Source organism: Antechinus flavipes, chromosome 1 (genome assembly GCF_016432865.1).
Source record: "Antechinus flavipes isolate AdamAnt ecotype Samford, QLD, Australia chromosome 1, AdamAnt_v2, whole genome shotgun sequence".
Taxonomy (NCBI): domain Eukaryota; kingdom Metazoa; phylum Chordata; class Mammalia; order Dasyuromorphia; family Dasyuridae; genus Antechinus; species Antechinus flavipes.
In genome coordinates, this window is record NC_067398.1 from 197223246 (window position 1) to 197250995 (window position 27750).

Here is a 27750-nt window from a genome sequence, read left to right on the forward strand (position 1 = left end):
ATAACTATTGTCTTTATCAATTCCACTGACTTAACACCTTGTTTCAAGTTCAGAGTTCTGGCCCATAACACATAAATATGTATAAATAATGTTTATATTTATACATATGCATTTATGTATATGTGTATATGATTTTTATGTATTTGTGTGTATTTCTATACACACATATTTAGTTAGCTCTTATAGAAAACATTCTGATCTTGTTGCTGATCTCAAAGTGTAGCTTACTACTCCATTAAAAATTAAACTTGCAACTTAATCACATTACAATTTTATCCTGTTCCCACTTTGAGAATATTAGCTATGAGAGTTCATAGCCTTCCATTTAACTGCTTCATTACTCTAGAATTTCAAAATTTGTTGTCAGCAAAGTAGATTTTTATGATCTTGCTCAAAGACAATGTCCCGAAGAAATATGCAGTACTTTCCCCAAACAGTAAATTTCCCAAACTGTACTTTTCCAACAGTAAATTGTTATTTTTATCAATTATAAAGCAAAATATACACAAATAAATATTTAATGGTTTTTAAAATGGCCATATTTTTAATAGTTCAATTCATAATCTAACATCAGGTAAGCTAAAAGAGAAATTAATTTTCTAGGGCTACAATTACACCACTCTCTAGATATCATTCCAATTCATAACATTTCTTATATAACAATTTCCCCAAAATCACATTACAACAAAATTAAAACTCTAGCAATAACATAAATGATATTTTGATTTTTAAAATATGAAACAAAATGTATTCTTGTAAAATTACATCACTTGCATATATTTCTGAATCATCTTGTGTGGAAAATTCTTTTGTGCTAATGCTAATGACATTAAAAAACCATCAATAGAATAATTCTGAAGCAATTTCACTTTTCATTCTTATTCATGCTATGTCTACATATCACCTCAATAACCAATATTAAATATATTGTCCTTAAGGTCTAATATACCTATAGAAGGTCAAATATCATGATTATCCTAAAAAAAAAACATATCTCTCTTTAATTAGACTACATTAATTCAATTCAAATCTGGATTTATAATAACAAATGTTATCATTCAAAAAATCCTAATTTTCCTTAGGGCCATTACCTGTAAGTACTTCAAATTATGTACAATAAGTTCCAGTTAGTTTATTTTTTTAAATTTATAATGGCATTGAAATCTTCCTCTTTTGAGACCCATGAGGCACTCCAAAAACATAGAAATTATAATATAAAGATATATCCTTCATGTGAAGGTTGGTACATATCCTTCTAATGGTCCTTCAAGGGTAAAATGTTGGTATGTTATATACAATTCCATGCTGCAAAATTATTTCTATAATCTCCATTTTAAACAAGTAACATCTTAAATTGTTAACAAGGCATTTCTCTAACCAGCATTCACAAATTTCCAGATATAGGAAATTTCTCATATCCTTCATATTTCAGCAAAAAACAAACAAACAAACAAAAAAAAAAAAACCTCCTCAAGCTTTCTTCCAAAATTCTAAACCTCTAATTCAAACTACCCTAAGGAAACAGGGAGAGGAAGAAGGGGAGAGAGAGAGAGAGAGAAGAATGGGAGAGAGAGGGAGGAAAAAGAGGGGAGAGAGAGAGGGATGAAGAAGAGGGGAGAAGAAAAGGAAGAGAGGGAAAAAAGAGAAAGAGGAAGAGGGGAAGGGAGAGGGGGAGAGAGAATTCCTATCCTGAAAGATGTTAGGTTTTGGGGGGGAAACAATGCAAATGAAGAATATTAGATGTCCCCAAATTTGAAAAATTTTTTAATTCAGAATTCCTTCAGTATAATTCTTTTATTTGGCAGTTAAATAATAAGGTATCTGTAGGACAAACACTGTTGTAATAAACTAAATGAATATTCTTACTCTGATTGGAGAAGAGTATATTAGATTAGAAGTATTAAAAAAAAGGAGTAAATTCTGGTAATAAAGTAATTAAGCATCACCCATTATATTAATAACATTAAATTCAAAACTTTGTATAATGCAAACAAAAGAAATTATCAAGGAAAATTGTCCTGATAGTCTAGTACCAGAAGATAAAACAGAAATTAAAATAATTTAGCCATCACCTCCTGAAAGAAATGCCCAAATAAAAACTCCCAGGAATATTACAGTCAAATTCCTTAGCTTCTAGGTCAAGGAGAAAACATTGCAAGGAGCCAGAAAGAAATCATTCAAATATCCTGGAGCCACAAATCCCTCCCCCTGTCCAAAAAGGACATTCAATGAACTCATATCTTAAGAGTTTTATCTCAACCAAACTCAACCAAAACTTTAACATTTTAACATAAAAATTAACAACCAAAACATTTAACATCCAAGAGCCAACATCAAGGACTACTTTTAAGGGATTCAATAATGACAATTGTTTATGTTTTATATGTGGAAAAAATCATATGACTGATATTGAGACCATAACATCATTTAAATTTAGAGCTAGAAGAGGTCCCAGAAGCCATTAAATACAACTTCCTTAATTTACAAATGTGGAAACAAGTGTGGTGAGGAATGGTCACTTTCTCGTGGTCACACACAACTGGAGAGTGTCCAGAGTGGCAATTGACCCTATGTTTTCTTGTCCATCCATCCTCATTACTCCATGGTGTTTTCTCTTGGAAAATCAAAGAAAGTATGCAAGGACAGAACAAAGAAGTCTGATCCAGTGCAGTGGTGAGTTTTTTCCCTAGAAAGTTAGACCAGAGCACAAAGGATTTGACTTATCTATTTACTTAGACATGTACACCCTTAATATTGTATGGCCCTTTAAAAAAAAAAAGTCTATGTAGAAAATAGAAAAAAAAAAAAAAAAAGGCCCTTGAGCACTGTGTGTGCAGCTTTTCATCTCTCTGAAAGGCTATATAATGAAGAGAGATTTATCCACTTTAAATTGCAATATGTGCATAAAATGAACCCTTCTTGCTGTTTGTAAGACTTACTTTTTATTTGTACCTTGTAAAGCCAGCAGGAGCATGACCACTCACAGTTTGTCCTTATACCTTCAGCCCCGGGGTGGAGAGGAGGGCAAAATTGTAAGTGAAATATGTTGTCTATTGTGTAACCTAATGAGACACAAGGAAAAGCTTCCCTATGTCAAATGCTGTTCTTGCATCCTCCTGAGTTCTGTCTACAGATTACAGTAGGGCAGAGAAGACTGTCCAATGAGCTTGTTACTCTGCTTTGGTTTCAGGTATGACTTGTCTTTCTGTGTCCTGAAGGAAATATATAAAGGCTTAGTTTCCACAAGGCCTTGATTCTCAAGCTTTTCAGCTAAATTTACCTCCTCCAAAAATCTATATATGCATAAATCCATTGAAAAGTGGCAACCCATTTCCACCACACATGAACCAATCTCTGAAAACAGTCTTATCTAGAGACTTTCTAATTCTTGATTTTAAAGGGAAATGAGCATTTCCAACAGTCATCCCTCTCTGGAGATGCACAAAAGAATCTTTGAAACTAGGAAAAAGGCTGAGGAAGATGAGCAAAATTTTCCAGTGGCATTAGGTTTATATGAGGATGCTAGACAGCTGACTAGCAGACCACTGAAGTACAGAAGCCCTGCAGTGTGATCACAACCCTGCCTCTTTTAGGGTAGTTGGTGAAAATCTGCATAATCAAATAGTAGATTCATCTGCAGCCAGTGGCTATAATGAAAATGACAGATTGGGTGATTGCCTTGTATTTTTATTAGCCACACACCTAATTGAAGTGTCCTGTAAGAAATAGGAACTGCAAGAATTGATCCACTCAAATCCTAAATGTGTTAAAGATTATGTTCATGTAAATCTGTGGGGAAGATGGTGAATACAGATGATGTTATATATTCTTTAAGGCAGCATTAATAAATTAAATAGTTTGCAACAGGAGCAAAAATATTCTTGGTATATAGGGACACTGGAAAGAATTATAAAAATAATGAAGAAGCTGCTATCCACATTGTGCTGCACGGGGACTTATAAATTCACACAAAGGGAATTTATTGAGAATAAACTTTCTAAGACAGCTTTAAAAAATAATTTTTAAGTCAGTTTAACAGAGGGGAGAACTAGAAAAAGTTTTGGCTGGCTCCCCAAGCTCTGTAAATCTCACATCACATAAAGTCCAAACAAAGTTACAAACTGATTAGCCTACACATAAGCAATTTCTCAAAAAAAAAAAAAAAAGGCTATTTCTATAAGTTGATTAAGATATACATCAGTAGGTAAGTATAAACATTCAATAAAATTTGGTCAAAGGCAAAACACAAGCTATTTACCTAACCAAAACACAAGCTTTGAATAGGATAGTAAGCATTCCTCTCAATATTCTTTGACTCCACTGAAGGATCCCGGTGGTCAGTATTACCTGTATACATATTGGGTTAAACAAATCTAGCCCACAAGGCTAGATTCAGACAACATTAATAAATAATAAAGTATTTTCCCCACACTAGGTAGTCCATTGGATAGAAAACACTGTGCCTGGAATCAAGAAGTTCAAATCCAGTTTCAGATATTTAATAAATGTGCAATATTGAGAAATTAATTCCCTTTATTTCTATTTGCCTCAGTTTTCCCAACTGTATAATGAGAATAATTAATAATAGCACTTTCTTCCCAAAGAATAAATGAAATTATATATACAAAGCATTTAATACAGTGTTTAGGCACTATATAAATAATGCTGTAGCAAATGAAAGATTAAATAATTGAGGAAAAAAAGGTTTATCTTCCAAGCATATAAAATTATTATGCAATAAATAGCAATTGCCCAACAACCTGGGACCTGACCACATAAGCTTAGGCCTAGACCCTGAAAACAGGGAGAGAAAGACTTTTATACATTAAAAACAATGAAATAATGCCAGTTAATGAAAAGGAAACAATGAACCAGGATACAATTTTAGGAAATCTGATTTCTAATTGATAGAAAGATTAGGGGGTTGCAGCTAGGTGGTGCAGTGGATAGAGCACCAATACTAGAGTCAGGAGGATCTGAGTTCAAATCTGACTTTAAACACTTGACATTTACCAGTTATATGACCCTGGGCATTTTAACCTCAATTACTTCACATGCACAAATAAATAGTTCATATGATTTTGCTTCTGAGCATTAAAAAAAAAAAGAAAAAAGAAAGATTAGGGATTTTCTAAGTTGGGAGTACACTTCCCCCACTTGTCTATATTCCTATCAAAGGAACATGGAATTCATCAGCATATGATCAGTTTTTAGATAAGCTATATGGATTGACTGATATATCCAACTGTAAGAAAACTTCTTGTATCAATCTTAGGATATGACTGAGTTCCTAGATTTTTAGTGAAGGATCTCTAAATAGCAGCTAGAAATGATCCAGCTTTTCAGTCACATAGGGGTAGGTTCAAACAACATAGAGAGGTTTTCATGCAATTTTCACAACTGAATAAAGTTTTCTCACAAACAAATGTTGGCCTAGTCCCATAATTGAATAGAAAGGGAATTGAGTCACAAGATGGAGTCAGTGTTGTTCATTCTATTACCACATTAGTCACTTGTTCTAATTCCTTCAATTGCTTTCTTTTTTTCTGTGTTCAAATGTTATAAACAGTATTCTAATATTTTTCTGTCTTATATATTAATTAGGTTTTGTGACTTGTAATGTTATTCTGGGAGATCTGTAATCTTTAAAATATCTCTCTGCATGGTCTTTGAGTTTTTTTATTTGTATGAAAACAGTTTTCTGTCAATGTTACTGAATCTTACTTCTCTTCTAGATTGTCCCTCACTTCTCTGTATCTGCATTTCAAATCAGTTGTTCTTTTGTTTGTTTGTTTGTTTGTTTTAAGTAGTTGCTATTCTGGATTCTAGTTTTCTATTCAACCGATTATTTCTGCTGTGATGGTCATAAATTCTGCTCTCATCCTTATTTCTCTTTTAAATTATTCATGAATACCATGATATGGTTTTGTGTTCTTTTGGAAATCTACAAGGTCTTCTGTCTACATTTACTTTACAATATTTGTTCATAGATTCCTGAATTCTTTTACTAGATCTGAAAGTTTCATGTCCTTTTGTTTTAAATCTCTTCCCTATTAGTTTACCTGTTATAAGAATTTTTTTCTCCTTCCTGAGACCTTATATAATTTTATTTTTTTCTTCTCTACTTTCTCCTATTGCTCCCTTCCAGACTCCCTTTTCTCTAATGAAGGCTTCTCTGGACCTGGATCTAAAAGTCTCAGTATCCCATAATCATCCGAGTATAGATCTCTACTCCAAGTGACTTCTGAGGGGATAGAATAGGCCCTGGTTAAGTGTTTTATTCTTTTCCTCAAGTTCAGGAGAGTGCCACAGAGATATCCACCTTCTATTCTGTTTCTTTTGTTTCTCAATTCTCTGACCGGAGAAAAAGAGCATTGCGGGAGCTGAACTGTATTACAAACTTGTACAGATGTACTGCTTGGTTTTCATTCTTTGTGCTTTCTGGTCCAATTCTGTTCTAACACAAAATGCTGCCATTGTGCTATGGTGTATAGTTAGAAAGAGGGTGAGGGTACAATCTTGCTTCCATGTGGAAGGCTCCAAAGGAAGGCTGCTCTTTGAGCGCTTGCTCATTAGAGTTAGGGAATATTGATCTTCTCTGATGTTAATTCATTTGATTTTGATTTTTTTTTTTTTGCTTACTTTGGCTTCTTGGGTTCTTCAACTATTGGAGAAACATCAGAAATTGCTTTATCTTTGGTAAATAACTTCCATATTGGAGACGTATAAGAGGTAATGAAGATAGGATAAATTGTCTAATCTTTAATCTTTTTAGTCACATGATCTTATAGCAATTCCTATGATCTTGTAGTCCTTATGGCTAATTTATGTTTTTTCTTCTGAAATTTTGCTTATTTTTTTCAGCAAGATTTATTCTTTTACTTAAGCTACTCTTTTCTTCAGATTTATATCTTTGGATACTCTTAATGTATTCTCTTAATAATGAAGAATTATTCTTCATTCTGACTATTACTTTTCTTCTATTTATATTTTTAATATTAGTTCTTGGACTGTTATGTTATTGTGTAACTTTGTAACAGCATTAGGTCTTTATCTCTTCTTACATTCTTGTGTGGGTAGACCTCCTTTGGTTCTCTGGTTTCTATAGCCGTAATTTCACTCTTCCTACAATAGTAACCTTCATTCTTGAACCTCCCTCTTCCATATCTAAATTCCATCTCAATCTCCTGATAGTTTGTGATTTGTCTTTCTTTAGTCCCCAATGATTAATATTTGCACTGGGTTGCAACCCTCTTGAAGAATCCTCATTCCAAACACTCTTTGACTTTGGGTCCATTGGCAAGAGCTCATATTACTTTCTCTGACCCAGTCCCTCAGTCTCATGAACTGTTAAGAGGAGCTATCTTTCCTACTACTATCTCTCTCTCAGCCTCCATAAGTTTCTAATAGGGTTTTGTTTAATTTTTGTTTTTGTTCTTGTTTTGTATAGTTCTGATCTACATGGGGAAGCTTATGTTTTTCTTTAGGTTTTATTTTTTTCTCAGTGTTCTATTTGGGGTCTTTTTTCAGATATTTTCTAGGCTATGATGGGAGAACAGGATTTTTCTACAACCATTGGCATCTCTATCTTAACAATGTTTCGCTTTTAACAAATGATAAACCACTAAAATTTAATGTTGCATGAGGTAGCAGTCACAATCTATCTTTTATGCAATTAATTTCAGAGCTTGTATTTTGTGAGAGACTTGACTACAAGTTTGTTGAAGTTTTTAAAATAAGTTGAAACAAAATTTATCAACTGAAAGGAGGAAAAACACTAGGTTTGGACTCAGAGTATCTGAGTTCAAATCCCAAATTGCTCTCCACCACCAGATATTAGTTTTCTTCTATTCAAAACAAAGGGGCTCAACTATATGATACATAATGTCCCTTCTACATCCAAATTCTCTGATATTTATGGATAGCATTTTCAATTCTTAATCATCAATCTCCATTCTATGCATCAAATAGACCTGATATTATTCTGTATTTAACAGACAGATTTTTTTTTTACCCAGTAAGTGCTGAGGAAACACTGATAAAATTTTATGTATCCAACTCTTCTCTTTCAATAATTCTTATCAGTAATTTACTTGTGACAGGTGATTTGCAACTTTTCACATTACAACTTATTTTGATATTACTTACCTTGTTAAAGGAGGCATCCTAAGTCCCTGACTGACTCAGCAACAACACACTTACAAATAGTCTCTTGGGAGATAAGTGGTTATTTCTGCTGTCAGCTAATTTTATCCATTTCCTTCTTCATGGAATTAAAGCTCACTGTATTTTGTGAGTCTCAGTTTCAAATTTCAGAAGGTGACATTTTACAATATTCTTCTGGAGAGAACATTATATAGATTCTGCAGCTATATACACACATATATACACACATTGATAATAATGATAATTCACTTATATATAATATTTGATGATTTACAAAGTGCTTTCTCAGGATCTATTCCATGAGGCAGAAAATGCAAATATTCTTGTTCCCATTTTACAAATGAGGAAATTTAGACTCAAAGAATTAATAAAATCACATATTTAGAGTTTAAAAGCAACATTAATTTTATTTAGCTCAGCAATCTAATTTTACAGAAAAGGAAAGTGAGCACCAGAGAAGATGTGATTTACTCATTGACATACAGATAGTAAATAGCATAGGACAAGTTCAAATATATCTTCTGGAACAAATTCTAGCACTCTCACTTCTAACTTGCCCATACTTTTCCAAGCCATGAAGTTGAGAAATGTATCATGTATTAAGAATTCACTCAGGAAATCTCAATTGTGCTGAAAAATCTTGTGTGGAAAATAGATAATGTTGAAGATCTGAAGAAAAGCAAATTTCATATTGTTGGAATGGAGTTGGGCTTTATATGATGTCCTATCTGATGGGCCAAAAGCCCTATATTTTGGATGAGCCCCTCACATAAAACGTCAGCAAATATATTAAGAGCCAAGAAAAAATTATATAAGATAAAGATGATATAAAATAAGAAGAGATTATGAGAAAACTTGGAGAAAAGGAGAAGAAAATGAAAGCTAAGATTAGATTGGCTTGAAGAAAGCCTGTATCTGCTCTTAAAGCCATGACATTTTACTAGAAATGTTTCAGCTCTAGACAGAAGCAGCCTACAGGAGTAAATATTAAGGAAAGAGACTTAAAGAATGAAAAGAACAGTAAAAACAGCACAAAACCAAATCATATAAATTATTAATAATTATGTGAAAGTCAATGATAATAATAAGACAATAAACCTAAATTTCTGGAATTAAAATAGTCCTCAGAAAATGCATATGTATATAGCATGCAGGAGCAGCTAGATGGTGCAGTAGATGGAGTGCCAGCCCTGAAGTCATGTGCCCTGGACAAGTCACTTAATCCCAATTGTCTCACAAACAAACAAAAAACAAACAAACAAAAATAGATGGCAGAACTTCAAAAAAATTATTTTAAGTAATCAAAGAAAAAACTATGCAAAACAGAAGACCCACATTATTAAAGGGAGTTTCCTATACTGGGAGTTTCCTATGTCACAGAAATTATAGGGCCAATACATATCCTCAATATTTTGGATTTCAAATCTTTAGCAGAGAAACTTGCTATAAAGATTTGTTTTCAGGGGCAGAGCCAAGATGAAGGAGAGTAAGGCAGGATTTTGTCTGAGCTCTTCCTGGCTTCCTCCATATCAACAGCACATCAACCCTCTGAATGAGTTTTGGAGTGACAGAACTTATAAATATTTGGAATGTAACAAATATCCAGCAGAAGACATTTTGGAAGAACTTCAAGAAAGGTCTCTCTCAATTGGGCATGGGTGGGGAGAGAAGAGGAAGGCACAGCACAATGCAGTGCAGGGAACCCAGGGCAGGGAGGCTTCTGCATGCTGGGGGAATCTAGTGGAAGACTCTTAGCCAAAATACAGCAACATTTGCTACTCTCTTCTTGTACTAGTGGTGAGACCTCCAATGCAATAACAGAAGGCAAATAGTGAGCCTTGAAGCCCAGCATAACAAACAGGACTTGGCCACTTTCACCCAGGAGAAGGAAGTCGGCAGCCTCAATCCAGGGTAGCTTGAAATTGCTGTTGCCTATAGACAAAGTTTGGGACAATTTCCCTCTTTCCTTAACAGCCAACCTCAATCTTTAAAAATGAGGAAAAAAGCAAAAAGAGCTCTAACAATAGATAGTTTTTATGGAGACAGGGAAGAATAGACCTTAAATTCTAGAACACTAGAAGTAAAATGTTTTCAGATGAAGCTTCAAAGGGTCATTTGAGATGGTCTCCAAATAACAAGACTCTCTTAGAAGAATTCAAAAAGGATCTTAAAAGAGAGTTAGAAGAAAAATGGGAAATGAAATGAGATCTTTGCAAGAGAGTTTGGAAAAGGAAAAACAGAAATTATCTGAAGAAAACCACTTCTTAAAAAATAGTTTTGATGACATGGAAAAAAGAATACAACTCCTTGAAGAACAGAATTTCTGAAATGGAAAAAAAAATCCAATGAACCAAACAGCTCATTTAAAAGTTTAATTGGCCAAAGGCAAAAGGAAATTAAAAAAGCTAACTGAAGAAAATAATTCACTAAAAATTAGAATTGAAAAAAATGAAAGTGAATGACTCAATGAGACATCAAGAATCAGTCACACAAAACAAAAAGAAAAAAGAAAACAGAAAATAGAATGTAAAATATCTCATTGGAAACATTTGTTTTCTCAGTTAATGACTTTTCTTCTATTTTTTGTGTCTGTATGTGAAAGAGCTTTTAAAATTTGATATAATCAAAATTTCCCATTTTATCTCCTGTGACTTAATCCTACATTTCGTCAAAAACTCTAATAATCAAAGTTGCAAATGTTATCTTCTGGATCACTTAATTCATTTATGTAACCTATTATTTGAAGGTCATGTGACCACTTTGAGTTTACTGCTATATGTGGTATGAGATGTTAATTAAATCTATTTTATATCACACTAGTCATTTTTTTTATCAGATTTTGTCGAATAATTAGCTTTTTTCTTAGTAGTTGAGGGAAGTATGATTTGGGGTTTATAAAATAATACCCTACTATTATCATTTGTTTCTATGTCTTGCGCCACTAAAATATCCTATGATCAATTTTCCCTTATTAAAACTGTATTAAGGTATTTGAGGAATTATTGCTTCATAGTAGAATTTAATTCTCCTTTTTTTCTCATTTTGTTTAATTATTTCCCTTATATTTTTCTCTTCCGTTACTATTTTTTAAGTCTATCTAGTAATCACTTCATAATTGGTTTGGAATGACATTAACAAAGCAAATTAATTTAGGAAATATGTAATTTTTATGATATTGGCACAACCTAATCATAAATAATATTTCTCTAATTATTTAGGCTTAATCATATTTCTGTAAATAATTTTTACTTCTATTAACATGATTCCTATGTGTGGATATATGAATTCCCACGTAGTTTATCATTTCTGTAGTAATTTTGAATAGAATTTCTTTTTCTATCTCTTCCTGCTGTTTCCCCCTCACCTCACCCCCAAAAATACAGGAATCTAGATAATTTTGTGGGATCTTGTTATGTCCTGATATTTAGCTAATGTTGCTAATCATTTTAGTTGAATTTAAGTCAAATCTCTAGAGTTATCTAAACAAAGAACTAAATTATATTATCTTCCTAAAAAGGTGATTTAATTTAATCTTTGCCTATTTTTATTTTCTCAATTTCTTTTCCTTGATTTAATGCTATTGCAAGTCTTTCATCAATAGTTGTGGCAATAATGTATACTTTTGCTTCTGATTGTTTTATTTGTATCTAATTCTGACCTTTAGTTTTAGATAGACACAATCATAATAATGAATGGCATATTTGTTTCTATAATTTTTAATAAAAAAGTCTGAGTTTGGAATTCTCTTCCTCCTTTTTATTCTTTCTTCACCCACTGAGAAGGCAAATAATATGATATGAATTATACCTGTGAAATTATGCAAAACATATATTCATATTAACCAAATCACACACACACAAAGAAAAATAAAAAAGTGAAAAAATTTATTTCAGTCTACACCATTTCTCTGTCCAGAAGTAGATAACATTTTTCATCATGAGCCTTTTGGAACTGTTTTTGAGCATTATATTAATCAGAGTCATTAAACTTTTTACAACTAACCATTGTTACAATGTTGTTGTTACTGTGTAGAATGTTCTGTTCACTTTACTTTGCATCTTCCCAGGTTTTTTTTCCCTAAAACCATCATGCACATCATTTCTCATAGCACAATAGCACAATGATACAACTTGTCCAGTCATTCTCCAGTTGATGAACATCCCCTCAATTTTCACTTCTTTGTCACCACAAGAAGAGCTTCTATAAATATTTTTGTATTTACAGGTGTTTTTTTTTCCCTTTTTCTTTGATCTCTTTAGGATACAAACTTAATAATAACATTGTTGGACCAAAGGCCTAGCATAATTTGATGGCCCTTTGTTTTTAGTTTCAAACTGTTTTGAGAATCATTATTCAGTTTACAATTTCATTACCAATGCATTAGTGTCTCAATTTTTCCATATCCCTGGAATTTTTATTTTCTTTTTCTATCATGTTAATTCAGTCTGGTAAAGTGTCTATCATGTTAACCAAACTGATAAAATGTTTTAATTTATATTTTTCTAATCTCTGATTTAGAGCATTTTTATATGACTAACTAAAGATAGCTTTGATTAAGTCATCTGAAAATTGCCTGTCCATATCCTTTGACCATTTTTTCAAAAGCAAATTGCTTTTGTTATGTTTTTCCTGGCAACCTTAATTCCAGCTTCTAATCCATCCAACCTCACAATTTGCATGACATAAGCTACATATAAGTTAAATATATAAGGTGACAATATATACTTTGTCATCCTCCTTTACCAATCTTAAACTAATCAGTTGTTCCATATTCAGTTCTGTTTCTTCTTGGCCTGTATACAGTTTTCCAATAGATAAGTACCAAGATCTGCTACCCTCATCTTGTTGTGATTCATATATTCAAAGGCTTTAGTATAGTTAACAAAGCAGAAGCAGATTGCTTTCTCCATAATCTAGTGATTGGCAGCAATTTATTTCCACCAATTTGATTGGATTTCCTATAAAATTGAGAACAGAGACCTTTATCAGAGAAATTTGCTATAATTTTTCCCCCAGTTTTACTGCTTTACTTCAGATATTGGTTGCATAGGGATTTTTTGGTACAAAACCTGTTTAATTTCATGTAATCAAAATTTTCTTTCCTATGATCCTCTCCTCTTATTTGGTCATTACTATTTAATTAACTTATTAATAGTTAATTAATCAATACTTTCCTTAGTTCTAATAGGTACACCATTCCATGCTCTCCTAATCTGCTTATGATATTGTGTTTTATGTTTATGTTTAAGAAACATGCCTAGTTTGTCCTTATCTTAGTATGAAATGTTAGTCTATGCCTAGTTTTTGCCAATCTGATTCCAGCTTTCCCAGCAATTTTTGTCAAATACTAAGTTGTTGCCCCAAAAGATTGAATTTTGGGGTTTATCAGACACCGGATTACTATGATCACTTACCGCTGTGTACTGTGTACTTAATTCAATCCACCACTTTGTTTCTTAACCAATACAAATTATTTTCTCAATTACTGTTTGGTGATATAGTGTGAAATATGCCTTCAATCACAATGATGATTCCATATAAATTAATTTACTTATTCAGGACCATACTGCTCAGACTACCAAAGAATTATTTATAGACCTTGAAAAAAGTAGTGACAAAATTCATCTGGAAGGACAAAAGGTCAAGAATATTAAGGTAATCAATGAAAAAAAAATGTTAAAGGGTGTTCAACCATTCATTTTCTCTGACTCTGTGACCACATGAACCATAGCTCACCATGACCTTCTAACCCCCATTATTATTCAAAATGTGTCCAAATTCATGTTCATTGTTTCCATGATACAGTCTCATTTTCTGCTCTACCTTTTCCTTTTTCCTTTTAATTTTTCCCAACATTGGGGTCTTTTCTAATGAGTCCTATCTTTTTATTATGTGGCCAAAATATTTAAGCTTTAATTTCAGTATTTGACTTTCTAGTAAATAGCCTGAAGTATTTTAAGAATGGACTGATTTGATCTCCTTACTTTCTAGAAGACTTTCAAAAGTTGTGTTTTTTTTGCAGCACCATTCAAAAATATTGATTCTGCATCCCTCTGCTTTCTTTCTTTATAGTCCAACTTTCAGAGTCATACTTTGCTAATGATAAAATCATAATCTTGATTATATAGGCCTTTGTTGGCAAGGTAATATCTCTGCTTTTTAGTAGGCTGTCCAGATATGCAATAGCTTACCTTCCAAGGAGCAAATGTCTTTTAATTTCATGGCTGCATTCACCATCTGTTGTGATCTTTAAGGCCAAGAATATAAAATCTGACACACCTTCCATTTCTTCTCCCTCCACTTGCCAGAAAGTGATGGGACCAGTTGCCAAGATCTTAGTTTTTGTTTTGCTTTTGTTTTATGTTAACTTTCAAATGAGCTTTACACCTTCTTCTTTTGCTCCCATCAGGAGGCTTCTTGATTCTTCACTTTCTGCCATAAGAGTGGTATATTCTGCATATCTGATATTGTTGATTCTTCTCCTGGCAACCTTAATTCCAGCTTTTAATCCATCCAACTTCGCAATTTGCATGACATAAGCTACATATAAGTTAAATACATAAGATGACAATATATACTTTGTCGTCCTCCTTTCTCAATCTTAAACTAATCAGTTGTTCCATATTCAGTTCTGTTTCTTCTTGGCCTGTATATAGTTTTCCAATAGACAAGTACCAAGATCTGCTACTCTCATCTTGTTGTGATCCACATATTCAAAGGCTTTGGTATAGTTAACAAAGCAGAAGCAGATTGCTTTCTCCATAATCTAGTGATTGTCAGCAATTTGGTCTCTAATTCCCTTGCCCCTTGGAAAGCCAGTCTGCTCTTCTGGTAGTTTTCAGTTCACATATTTCTGAAGCCGGCTTGGAGAATGTTAAGAATAACTTTGCCAGCATGTGAAATTATTGGAGTAGTGGATGGATGACACACTCTATGAAAGAATTCAAACTAGGTAATTTCTAATTCAAGCAAAGGCACTTATTAGGGATTTAAGGGGACAGAAATGATGCAACCTGATAGCTGTTCTCCTTAAGAGAGGAAGCAATGTTCCCCTTTCTGTCCCCATTCAGTTTTCTCCAGAGGTCTATCATACCTAACTTTTGGAATTCTATTTACCTCCTTACCTTCTTTCTTGTCTATTTTGTCATTCCATTTATCTAGATCTGATAGACCAAGGTTGAGATCTAGTATAGTTTTGATGTCTAGGTCTTCTTGCAGCTCTCTTAACTTCTCCTCTAGGAATTTGGAAGTTACACCACTTGGTGCATATATGTTTAGAATTGATATTACTTCATTATCTATGGTATCTTTTAGTAGGATGTAATCTCCTTCCTAATCTCTTTTAATTAGATCAATTTTTGCTTTTGCTTGATGTGAGTTCAGGTTTGCTACCCCTGCTTTTTTTGCTTCAACTGAAGCATAATAGATTCTGCTCCAGTCTTTTACTTTTACTCTGTATGTATTGCTCTGCTTTAAATGTGTTTCTTGTAAACAACAAATTGTAGGATTCTGGCTTTTAATCTAGTCTGCTATCCTTCCATTTTAAGGGAGAGTTCATCACATTCACATTCACAGTTAAAATTACTAACTGTATTTCCTGCCATCTTGTTTTCCCCCAGTTAGACTTTTCTCTTTCCTTTCCCCCTTTTCCTCCTCTTCAGCATTTTGCTTCTGACCAACCCCTTCTTTTTTATAGACCCTCCCCCTTTCTTATACCTTTCTCCTTCTACTTCTGTTCTTCCTTCTATTATTGTGCCCCTTTCCTTTCCCCTTCCCCCTCCTACTTCCCTATAAGATCAGACAAGCTTCTCTATGAAGCTAAATTTGTCTGATATTCTCTCTTTGAGCCAAATCTGATGAGAGTAAGATTCACACAATGCTCATTCCCCTCCTTTCTTTCCCTCAATTGTAATAGGTCTTTTTTGCCTCATCATGAGATGTAATTTACCCCATTTTGATTCCATTTTCCTCTTCTTCCAGTAGAACCACCTTTCCTCTTCTAATTTCTTTTTTATATCATCATAATAAAATCAAATTATACCTGCACTCTCTAAGTATACCCATAACAGAGATATAAATCTCAAGAGTTAAACCCCATGTAGGGATATAAGCTTTTTAACTTTGAAAAAGAAGTTATTTTTTCTTTCCTTTTTACCTTTTTGTGCTTCTCTTGAATTTTGTATTTGAAGATCAGATTTTCTATTCAACTCTGATCTTTTCAACAGTACTAAATGAAATTCTTCTGTTTTAATGAATGTCCATCTTTTCCACTGAAAGATATTGCTCAGTTTTGCTGAATAGTTGATTCTTGGATGCAATTCAAGTTGCTTTGCCTTTCAGTACATCAGATTCCATGCCCTTTGATCTTTTAAAGTGGAAGCTGCTAGGTTTCTGAGTAATTCTGATTATGGTTCCTTGATATTTGAATTGTTTCCCTCTGGCTACTTGCTAAATTTTCTCTTTTATTTGATAATCTTGAAATTTAGCTATGATGTTCCTTGGACTTACATTTTGGGGTCTCTTTCAGGAGGTAGTCAGTGAATTCTTTCAGTGTTTATTTTACCCTGTGGTTCTAGGACATCAGGGCAATTTTCCTTGATTTCCTGAAAGATGATGTCTAGGCTTTTTTTTTTTTTCATCATGGCTTTCAGAAAGTCCAATAATTCTTAGATTGTCTCTCCTAGCTCTATTTCCAGATCACTTGTTTTTTCAATGAGGTATTTTACATTTTCTTCTATTTTTTCATGTTTTTTGGTTTTGTTTGATTGATTCTTGAAGTCTCATTGAGTCATTCACTTCCATTTGTTCAATTCCAGTTCTGAATGATTTATTTTCTTCAGTTAGTTTTTTTTTTTATCTCTTTTGCATTTGCCTAATTGGACTTTTTAATGAGGTATTTTGTTCATTTTTTTTTTTTGCATTTTACAAATTCTGTTTTTCAACAAATTGGTTTCCTTTTCATATCTATTTTATAAGGAGTTATATGCTTTTTTTCCCCATTTCATCAAATCATTTTTTAAAAGTTTTCTTTAGATAATTTCTGTTCTTCCTTTTGCAAAGTTCTTATTTCCTTTCCCCATTTTTCTTTTAACTCTTTTTAAGGAACTTTTCTGAATTCTTCCAAGAGAGTCTTGTAAGAAGGGGATTAACTCATATCACCCTTTAGGACTTCATCTAGAGATGATTTACCTTTAAGATCCTCAGAATTTGATGTCTGTTCTCTTTTCCATAAAAAGTTATCTATGGTCAAAATTATTTTTGCTTTCCCCCCTCCTTTTTTTTTAGAGGTTGAGGTCTGCTCTTAGGGCAAAAAAGAGATTGTCCCAAGCTTTCTCTGTAGATTACAGCAGCTTTAGGTTGTCTTGGAGCCGGAGCTGATAACTAACTTCTGGTGCTGGGTAGGTGTGATATGGAGTTTTTCTGGGCTTCAGAGACTCACTAATTGCCTTTTTGTATTTGCATTGCATGTTTCACAGCTAATCTGCTGATCCACTGGCTTGTCACCAGGATAGAGTTGCCAATGCAGCTGTTTTACCTGAGGGCCTCCCAGTAGATTTCCCAATGCAATGTCCTTGCTTCTTGAACTGTGTCTGCACTCAGCCGCCTCTCCCCCTGCCCAATTGAAACAGACCTTTTCTGACATTCTTCCAAAGCATCTTCTTCTGGAAATTTGTTAAACTCCAAATATTTATGGGTTCTGTCCCTCCAAAATCAATTCAGAGGCTTGAACTGATGTTGATCTAAGGGACATCTGGAGGAGTTCAGATAAAGACGTGTCTACTCTCTGCCATCTTGGTTCCTCTACCAATGCAATGTTTTCCTCTAAGGAAAGCAACAATCTGGCAGAATAAGATGCTGGTTTATATGGAGAAGAAAAAAAAGGGAGAATTGGGCAGAATAGAAAAATTAGATGATCTCAGAGGAGAGTTTGCAAATCTTTGGACAATCTCAAATAAGTTATGCATGGGAAAAGTCACTGTGGTTGGATTAAGACATGCGTGGAAAAGAATAAAAATCCATTTTGTTCTAATAAGGTATTCTGTCATACATTATTGTGGTTGTTTGTCCTTCCTTCTCTAAGAGAACTATGACATCAGGGAGGTGATGCTATGGCATGCAAGTGAATTGGATTTGTGAGGGAAGATTGTGCAAGGTTACCTAGTGCACTTTCCCCACCAGAGCATCTAGGTGCAGTGGCCAGATATAGATCAGGATAACTAAAGATGGCCCTAGATGTAGTGGGAGACCTTGGACTTTTCAAGCTAAGGTCTCCTGTAGGTCTTAGTTTGACTCAGTGATTAAGGCTAGGTAACAATTACGGCAAAGAATCTCCTCTTTTACCTAGTCCAAAAAATCTAAATAAATGAATGAATCTGGGAGGGGGAGATCCTCAGAGTTTCTGATTAAAGCAGAAACAATTGCTATTTACATTCAATATGAGTCAATCAGGAGATAAACAATGACCAAATGGGACTTGGCTTAGGACCTATTTATTGGTGGCCAATTAGAATCAGATTGGTTTTACTTTAACACCTGGTTCTTTTTTTTTTTTTTTTTTTTTTTTTAGGTCATATCATTTTGAAAAGTCTTAGTATATAGTCTTGATAATAAGCATTCCATAATCAAGTATAGCTAAGGGTATCTATTGATAAAACCTAAGCCAGAGTAATTTTTTACAGCATTATCCCTTGCACTCACTTCTGTTCCGATTTTCCCCCTCCCCCAGATGACAAGCAGTCCTTTACATGTTAAATAGGTTACAGTGTATCCTAGATACAATATATGTGTGCAGAACCGAACAGTTTTCTTGTTGCACAGGGAGAATTGGATTCAGAAGGTATAAATAATCCAGGAAGAAAAATAAAAATGCAAGCACTTTATATTCATTTCCCAGTGTTCTTTCTTTGGGTGTAGCTGCTTCTGTCCATCCTTGATCACTTGAAACTGAATTAGCTCCCTTTATCGAAGAGATCCACTTCCTTCAGAATACATCCTCAAACAGTATCATTGTTGAGGTATATAATGATCTCCTGGTTCTGCTCATTTCACTTAGCATCAGTTCATGTAAGTCTTGTAAGTCCTCTCTGTATTCATCCTGCTGGTCATTCCTTACAGAACAATAATATTCCATATTGTTCATATACCACAATTTATTCAACCAAACACCTGGTTCTTAAGAAAGAAATCTTGCCAGTAAACCCCAAGGTATTTTGAGTAGGTTCAGAGGTGCAAAAGAGAAAAAAAAATGCTGTTAAGAGCATCTGTAGGTAAGGGTCTGATTCTGTCATTCATGGGGAAAGGTAAAAGATCCTTTTTTGTTGTAATAAGGTCCCAGAAATAAAGCAAATTATCAAGGCAGCCACTAAGATTCCATCAAAATGAGAGCAATTCTTTACTAATTTGAACATTCCTTGGCATTTTCCCTCTTTAGGACTGGGATAGAAATTGGTTTTTTCCAATGCATTGTTCACTGTGGAGTTTTTCAAATTTGCTGGCATATTGAGTACAGCATTTTAACAGCATCATCTTTTAGGATTTTAAATAGCTCAGCTGGAATTCCTTCACCTTCACTAGCCATATTGTTAGCAATGCATTCTAAAACGCACTTAATTTTATTCTCCAGGATGGCTGGCTCTAGATCAGTATGCCATAGTTATCAGTGATATTAAGATCTTTGTTGTATAGTTCTACTGTATAATTTTGCCTCTTCTTAACCTCTTCTATTTCTGTCAAATGTCTATCATTTTTGTCTTTTAACATGCCCATTTTTGCACAAAATTTTCCGTTGATATCTCTATTTTTTTTTTTTGCAGAGATCTTGTCTTTGCCATTCTCTTGTTTTCTTCTATTTCTTTGCACTGCTCATTTAAGAAAATCTTATCTCTCCTTACTGTTCTTCAGAATTCTGCATTCAGGGTATATTTTTCCAGCTCCCCTGTCATTTTCACTTTGCTTGTTTCTTCAGATATTTGTAAAGCCTCATTAGACAGCCATTTTTGCTTTCTTATCTTTCTTTTTCTTTGATTTTTCTGTTTTTTTTCCTTTTTTTTTTCTGACTCCTGTACAATATTGCAAACTTTTGTCCATAGTTCTTCAGGTATTCTAGCTATCATATCTAATCCCTTAAATCTTTATCACCTCAACTTTTTGGTCTGATTCCCCCCCCCCTTCTTTTCTCAATTTAAATATGAATTTTGCAATAAGAAACTAATGATCTGAGGCACAATCAGCTTCAAGTATTTATTTCAACTGACTAAATAGAGCTTCTTAACCTTTGACTGCCAAGAATATAATCAGTCCAATTTCTATATTAACCATCTAGTGATGTCCATGTATAGAGATCCGTTTTGGGTTGTTGAAAAAGTGTCATTTTTTGTTGTTTGTTTCTTTATGACTAGCAACCTATCTTGACAAACTATGTTAGTCTCTGCCCTGCTTCATTTTATTCTTCAAGGCCAAACTTGTCTGTTATTCCAATTTTTTTTTATTTCCTACTTTAGCATTCCAATCTCATATGATGAATATAACATCTTGTAGAAGTGTTATTTCCAGGTAGATGTAGATGTATTTTTAGATAGATCTAAAAAATGTTGTATGGCTTCATAAAGTCCTTAAGTTCAGTTTTTTTTGGCATTAATGGTTGGGACATAGACTTGTGGTATTGTGATGGAGAATGTTTTGCCTTGGATTTGAACAAATATCATTCGATCATTTTTGAGATTATTTTCCAGTACTGTTTTATTCACTATTATTGATTTTTTTAATTGATTTATTGATTTATTGATTTTTATTGATTCTAAGGGCTAATCATTTCTTGGGATTCTTGCCCACAGTAGTATATATAATGGTCACCTGAATAAAATTCATCCATTCCTATTCATTTAAGTTCACTGACACCCAAAATGCAGGTATTTTCATCTTTCCATCTCCTATTTGACCACATCCAACTTATCTTGGTTCCTAGATCTTACAATCCATGTTCCTATGAAATACTAACCTTTTCACTGACAAACTTTTCTTTCATTACCAGATACATCTGCAGCTGAACTTACTTTCAGATTTTGGCAGTCACTTCATCAGACTAGAGTTACGTATAGTTGTCCTTCACTCATATTGGATGCCTTACAACCTGAGAGACTCATTTTCCAGTGTCATATCTTTTGTCATTTCAGGACTGTTCATGCAGCTTTCTTGGCAAACATACTGGGGTGGTTTGCTATTTCCTTCTCCAGTAGATTACCATACCTCCACTATGACGTGTTTGTTCTGGATAACACTGAATGGCATAGTTTATATTGTCATTGAGTTACATAAGCCCCTGTGCCACAATAAAGCAGTGGTCCAGGAGAAATTTGATTTCATTTACCCATGAGCAATGAATATTTCTCTAAAATATTAGAGAATGGAATTTTTCTTTCTATTTCTTCATGTTTGAATTTTGTTGGTAATATATAGAAATGATGCTTATTTTTTGTCCATTCAAGATAGTATTATTTGGGGAGAAGTGTGGTCACTATTCTTTTGTAATCAAAAATAATATTAGTCCTCAGGGCCTTTGTTTCTTTGACCCACAAGTGATATTCCTCTGGCTTCTTGCTCTCTTGGGACATTAAGTACTCTTCTTTGCCTTGAAATTGTGACCCAGAAGTGGGTATACATGATGGAATTGTCAAACATTGCCTGGTCCTATGCCCAGTGCTAGAACTGGAACCCCCTAGGGTAGGGTCTTTCTAACCAGTTGCCCACTCTCCTTATCATCTCTGGTCTGAGAGCTTCCATACCTGCTGCTGTTACTACCACATTTGTTGCTGCTTCCAGGATCACTGGTATTATTATATGTGGCCTTTGGGTCAGCTTCTACCTCAGTGTTGTCTGCAGACCTCTTCTGACCTGCTAACTTGTTTTGGACTAGGAAAAATATCTCACCTTGATCTTTTGTTAGCTTTGCTATTCCAGAATTTATTTGAAGAATTATTTTAAAACTGTTTGAAAGGGCATGTTGGGAGAGCTCAGCTGCTTTCTCTAATCTATTACTTAGACTCTACCCCCCAGAATTCCCAAAAGTGTAATTCAACTAAAAACTCCTTATACTGGAAGCCCTTTCTCCTTTTATAGAGACCATAGAAAGCATTCTTCTTTGGTACAGGGAATTATGTTCCCTAAAACTTCTTTCTCCCTTAGGATAAAATATCTTTATCATCTATATTTGTGTTTGCCCTTATTGTACTTTTCTGCTTTGGACATGATAATTATATCCATCTCTCTTTATTTCTCTAAGAATATGATCATTAAGGAATGGAAAGAAGATCTTTTCTGGACAGTATAGACAAAAGAGTTTTCCCTCACAAAGCCTTTAAAGGTTGGAATCTTTCATAGGTCTACAACTGGATAACTCACTATTTTTATATATAGGTCCAAGACCTGGTGAGTAAAGAGAAAGCAAAAGAGGTTGGGAAAAAATAATTGTATAACCTTAGAATTTGTGAGATATAATGAGGATAAGCACCATGGTCATGTTTTATCATAGCACAAAGGTGACTCTACATTCTCAAAAGCTGTGGAAGTACAGTGTCTGACAGATTTTACCAATATGAAAAAGCTTCAGATAATATTCCTGCTATGAAATAGTGTATCTGAGGCCCATGGATCAGCCTGGATAATTAGGCACATCAAGATAAGTTACCACCAGATGATAAATTCTTTTACTATGATGACCCATTAAACAAATAAAAATGTAAAATAACTCTTTGTCCTATGTAGTAGTTCTCTTCCTTAGGCTTTGATGAAGTAACAGAAAAGAAGGTAATGAGTACTAATAATCACAGAACTCTTGAATGATACACTAATGTTAATTTAACAGCTCTATGGGATCTTTCTTCAATGACTAGTGATCTGCTGTGGAATAAGTAAAACACATCTATACAGATGTAATTCTTATAAATAAAACTATAAGAAACAATAAAATTAAAACTGAAATGAATTTAGACATAGGTTCTTTCTCATCCATAAGTTTTAATTCATGCTTACTTTCTTATTGAGAAAAATAACAGAATTTAAAGGTTTTTTCTAGTGTTTGAAAGAAAAAAAGAGAGAAAATTTAATTTGGAATTAGGTCATGTTGCCTTGGACATCTTGCATTTCTGGTATAAATCACCATGGAAATAGTTGCCTTTTATGTGACAACATTGCTGCAGAGGCTGAAGAGACAAACTCTAAAGATAAAACTGACAAGATCCTTCAAACTTGATCAATATATAATTTGATACTTATATGTCTATCTGTCTGTTTGTCTTTCCTATCATTAAGTGGGGAGGAGAACCACTCATAAAAGGAAGATAAAAAGTGAGGAGAGAAGAAAAAATTTCATAGTAAGGAGCAGGGCCTGGAGAGAAATGGAGGAATGAACAAGGGTAGTTTCATTCAATGAAGAGTCCAGAAGGAGCTTGGCAATCAAAGAAGGTGAATACTGGGGAAAAGTGGACTTCCAAGGTGAGATTTCTGTGGCACAGTGAAAAGAGAAGTCCAAGTAATTAATAAATAACTTATTAATTAGACTATCTAATAATCAATAAATTCATGGTAAGTGGTTTCTGTCAATAAACAAGATACTAAGAAGACTGAAATGCTTTAAATCATTTGTGTGTCTTCTAATAAAAAACTACTCTGACAAGTGAAACTCGACCTTGATTAGTGAACATGTAATGAGAAGGTGGGCTAAATGTCTACAGCTACTCCTGCTGAGAACAGCCTTGATCACTAGGCTCTGCAGCTTTAAAGCATCTGAACAAGGGATACCATTTCCATCTGGATCTCTCTGGCTAGTTTTTTTTTTCCTTCATAAACTTCCTAAACATTAATTGAGGAGATCAAGAAAAGATGTTCCTTCTCCCAGGATGAGGGTTCACCCAGGCTGGATTATTTTTACACTTTAAACAAAAATTAAGTTTCCCAGATGGATAGAATCCTGTATAATCTAGTTAAAAAGAATATGCCTTGGACGCTACAAGATTCTTCTAAAACTCCCTAACCTTTTTAGGAGTTGTTTTTTTAGGAGAAATTGGTGGAAAAGAATGGATCAAAACTGATAATTAGTTATAATATTAATATCTCTCAAGGTCAATATTTCCATACTTCCTACCATATACTCTTCAACCAGAATTGTTCCACAATTCTCCTCTCAGCTCCCAGGATTCTTTTTGGCTGTCCCCCATGGCTGGAATGTTTTCTCTACTTGTTCCAACTACTGACCAACTTGGCTTCCTTTAAGTGCCAACTGAAATCTTACCTTCTATAGGAAGCCTCCCCAATCCCCTTCTTTGCTTTCTAAATTTAAATTATTTTCAATTTATTCTGCATATGGCTTGCTTTTATATATTTGCATATTTGCTTTATATTTGTTTGCAAATTAGAATGTAAGATCTTTGAGGATATGAAGTATCTTTTTCCTCTTTTTGTATCCCCAGTATCTAATACTGTGCCTGACACATAATAGGCACTTAAATGTTTATTGATTGTTCATTTAAAGCTAATTCTGTTTTCTTTTTGAAATAAGTGCTTTTGTGATCTCTGTAAGATCTTCCATTTTGGGCATTTTATATTATTGAAGGAATTTCTCTATTTTATGTTCCAATTTTGTGAATATAGAACTTTATATAAAATGTTTTGATTATTGTTTTTATTTCTTCTGATTTTATTATGGAAGGGAATTCCATTGATGAATTCTTCTGGGAATGCATGAATTCTATGATGGCTTTGTACTAAAAGGCTGTCAGTAAGGATTTGGTATTTGAATACATTTCTTATCCTACCTTGGGACAAAAGGAATAGAAACTTCTGGGGGCAACTGACTCTAATAGTAGTGATAAGCCATGAAATGAGGGAGATTTTTAGAAAAATGAGTACAAAGGTCATTGGTAAAAAGCATATTAAGAATATATATGGGGAGGGGGTGGTAAAGTTTTGCCATGGGATGATGTCTTCTCTGTCTTTGGCAAGAATTGACATTGTTCCGGGAATGAGACACAATGGAAAAGTAGCAGCTATAGGGAAAGATCCATAAAGAAGTGGTAGAAACTATTTAGAGTCGAGTGCTCAGAAAGGATGCTTCAGAAGTTCTGAATTCAAGAGGAATATAGAGAATAAAAATGAATTAGATAAGTTTAGGAGTCATGGACCAGAGAAGGAGGGTATAGAATGGACAGGAAAGAAGGATAGAAAATAAAGTGAGAGAAATATTTTCTGGAAAGAGAGACAAAAATGAAATTTAAAAAACTAATGAAAAAATTCATTGAAAGAAAGGAGAAAAGGGGAATCTACTTGACTGAGAAGGAAAAAAGAGAGAAGAAATTATATAACCATATGAAAGCAGATCTTATGCATCACATTATAAATTCTGAAGAGCTTGCTGATAAGATCTCTGTAAATTTCTGAAGTTTGGAGCTTGGATTTCCATGGCATTGGAAATAAGGAAGGTGTACTGGGTGTGAAGTTGTGTATTATAACAAATCTATGGTTTTGTTTAGTAGGCATTCGGGATCCCAAGGTAGGCATTAGTTCATTTTGCCTTATTTTGAGTTCCTAGTGATGTAGAACAAAGGTTTCAAACATGCATTCCCAAGTACTTATTGAAACAGACTAAAATGTAATTAGAAAACATTTAATAAAATAATTAAAAGTTCAACAAAATATTTTAAAAACTAAGCTAATATGCTTCTCATAGGGATCAATCCTTTTTCCAGGATTAGTGGCCCCTGTTTCTACTTGAGTTTTATAACACTGTCTTAGATTGTGAAAACAGCTAACATTATTTTGTTATAGGTGGATAATTTATGCTTTGAAAAGCTTTAAGGTATCATGAGAGTCAGAAAAATATCTAGACTGTCATCTTTCTTGGTCATGTGACCCAGAAGTTCTAATTGCAAGATTTAAATATTCTAACAATTTTTTCCCTTCCTTCTCTAAATTCTAGTTGATCTTGTGGCCAAGCTTTCTTTTTCTTTGAGCCTGTGCTTATAGACATTTTGAAGTTATTCCTTATAATAGGTCTATATCTTCAGAGTCTTCTTTTCTTCATCATCAGCCTCTTTTTTGTTTACTTATTCTCTAATCCTTATATTCTACTTGTGGACTTTGTGTTAGGGACAGACCCTGTATCTTACATAGTTCTGTTCTGTATTATCTGGGGTTATCTCACTACTTTCTTGGGGTAAGGAGTGTAGTTTTTTGTTTTTGTTTTTTTCAAAAATCTCAGTGACAAGTTAGAATAGGAAACTGCAAGCTTTTAGTATCCCCTAAAGTCATCTGATCTAAAGTAAGTATGGTGACTGCTTTTTTTGACATGAGATTTATATGCTCTAGAGTTCCATTTGCAGCCAGAAAGGCAAGTTCAGGGTTGCTTCCAGTAAACAGCTGCTGATCTCAGGCTCTGTAAAATAGCTAAAGAATTCTACAAGTTTAAAGCAACAGATGAATGAGCTAACATCTGATCAAAAGTGCCTTCTCTGGTCACTTATCCCTGAGTAAATTTGAGCTCTCACTTCTAAGTCAGAGCCCCAAATCATTCTGTGTATCATAAGTCTGTGCCTGGGAACTGGAATTTCTGATTCAGTTCTAGAATAAGTACAACAGAGCTTTTGACCTACTCCTTGACTGCCCAAGAGAGTTGAATCTAGGAACTTTCTCTAGAGTCAGTGAAACAGTTCTGACTTCAGAGGACCAGCAGAGACCAACTCTGTTCCACAGCTTCTTTCCTGATCATTAACTATCTATGGATTTAATTTTTGATCTTAGGCCAAAAATGACCCCCTGTGGTTTCTCCTTGGATACCTGTACCACAAATTGGTGGGTTGCTTTTCCTAAAATCTTACTTGCTTTTTCCATTGATGCTATTTGACTACAATTCATGAAATACCACAATTTCCAAAGATTTGAAGTTGAGTCTTCTAAGGCACAGTGAAAAAATTCATGGTGGGCATAATAATACCAGTGAAGAATTAAACGAGAGAAATTACATATAGAATGTCATCAAAAAGATATATGAACAGAAAAGAAGGGCTGATCATATGGTCAGAACAAATGACAATTGATGAACATCTTATTTGTTATTTTTGGATCAGTGTAATATTAAGCTTTGTAGGGGAAAATCCTCCAGAATAATGGATGGGATCCCCTATAAAGGACTTATAGGATGTAAACAAGAACCATTCAGGATGAAAATGTACAAATTATTGGAAGTAATAGCCACAACTATTGACATTCTTAAAGTTTGAAAAGATTAACTTGGAATGAAATATAAAAGATGAGAATTTCTCAATTTCAGAGAAAAAAATCTTCAAGAATAGAAAATCATTTTAATATGAAAATGTCATTAATGATTTCTGCAAAGAACCATAGAATGTTACAGTAGGAAGTAACTTTGGAATATATTTAACCAAATCTTACCATTTTAAAGATGAAGAAAGATACAAATGGATTAATAAAGTGTCATATATAAGCTTACACTAATAATCAGTTGGTGGAAGAATTGGAATGCAGTCATTCTACTATACTGTTCTGCCTTCAAAACCTTCAAAATCAAGTAGTAAA